The sequence below is a fragment of the Furipterus horrens genome, unplaced genomic scaffold, assembly GCF_987537825.1.
Source record: "Furipterus horrens unplaced genomic scaffold, mFurHor1.1.pri manual_scaffold_4, whole genome shotgun sequence".
NCBI classification, from domain to species: Eukaryota; Metazoa; Chordata; class Mammalia; order Chiroptera; family Furipteridae; genus Furipterus; species Furipterus horrens.
The window spans coordinates 180,914,539-180,916,278 of record NW_028327174.1 but is presented as its reverse complement, the minus strand read 5'-3'; the positions used below and the strand labels follow the sequence as shown (position 1 = coordinate 180,916,278).

At 37.8% G+C, this 1,740-nt stretch overlaps 1 pseudogene; it reads left to right on the top strand.

The window, feature by feature from the left end:
* The first annotated feature begins 334 nt into the window (after window positions 1-334).
* On the top strand, window positions 335-1,299 carry LOC150013495 (olfactory receptor 13C7-like; annotated as a pseudogene).
* The last annotated feature ends 441 nt before the right edge of the window (window positions 1,300-1,740 follow it).

Genomic DNA, 1,740 nt, shown 5'->3' with positions numbered 1-1,740 from the left:
TTGATCAAAATGTTATGTGATGCTGCATTCAAAATAATTTCAAATTCATAATGTGAGATACATAATTGTAACCCAGTTATGTGTTTTCTGATTTTTTTTTTTTAACAAGGACATTTTTTTTTGAGCTAAAGTCTCTTATGAGATCTAAAAGTCTAACTGATCTTAGCTTAGAAGATTGTAACATTCTTATCCTATCTGTGTATCCAATTATAGGTCCATATTACCCATAAGGAAGCAACTTAAGGATGCACACAACCCTTATGAACACTGCTTTAACAGACCCACATGCAATCTGACTGCTGCAGAATTCCTTTTGGTGAAAGAAAATATTAACATGGGAAATACCAATCAGTCTTCTGTGACAGAATTTGTCCTCTTGGGGCTTTCTGGCGACCCAGAGCTAGAGGCCATTTACTTTGTTTAGGTCCTATGTATGTACCTGGTGATCCTGCTGGGAAATGGAGTCATCGTCATTGTAAGGGTCTATGGCTCCCACCTGCATACTCCCGTGTACTTTTTCCTCAGTAACTTATCATTCTTGGACATTTGCTACACCAGTTCTCCTGTTCCCGTATTTCTCAGCAGCTTTTTAACTTCAAGGAAAACCATTTTCTTCTCTGGATGTGGAGTGCAAATGTTTCTCTCCTTTGCTATGGGAGCCACAGAGTGTGTCCTTCTAAGCATGATGGCTTTCGACCGCTATGTGTGGCCATCTGTAACCCTCTGAGATACCCCATGATTATGAGCAAGGCTTCATATGTGCCCATGGCTGCTGGGTCCTGGATTGCAGGGGGTGTCAATTCTGTGTTGCAAACCTCACTTGCAATGCGGCTTCATTTCTGTGGGGATAATGTCATCAATCATTTTACTTGTGAAATCTTGGCTGTCTTAAAATTGGTCTGTACTGATATCTCCATGAATGTTATTTGTATGTTTGTTGCTAGTGTGATTTTTCTTGTTGTCCCAGTGCTTTTCATTTTTGTTTCATATGTTTTAATTATCTTCACCATCCTGAGGATTCCTTCAGCAGAGGGAAGGCACAAAGCCTTCTCCACCTGCTCTGCCCACCTGACAGTGGTGTTTATATTCTATGGAACCATCCTCTTCATGTATGCAAAACCCAAGGCTAAAGACTCTTCTGGTGCAGACAAAGGACAAGTCACAGAAAAAGTCATCTCTCTCTTCTACGGAGTTGTGACACTTATGCTCAATCCTCTCATCTATAGTTTGAGGAACAAAGATGTGAAGGCAGCTGTGAAGAATATACTATGTCGGAAATACTCCTCAGAGGGAATGTAATGCTATTTTTTTTTTATTTATTGCTTTACTCTGAACATAGGACTAGTTCTTACCTGAAGTCTCAAAAATAAAAATAAGGATTAGTAGTACCATTAATCCCTGAAACTTATTTTTCTGTTCCTGGTATTTAAATGTGAGAGGAATCTAGGGTCTACCTTTTTACTTTATGACTAGATTGAGGAGTAAAGGGACAGAAATTTATGTATAAAAGAATTCTCAATCAAACCACTCACTTTCTCATGGACAACAGAATTTAGTTCTGGAATGATGAGTTTTATAATCTATGGGAAAGGAAATATTATTTTACTACTTTAATTTCTTATCCACTATGTGCATTGGTTTTCTAGTCTCATATCTTTTTTTTTAGGAAGTAGAAAGTGCCTTGTTAAGGGGCAGAATACTAAATGAACTTAACATTAAATAATTCATAATGAGGCAGTT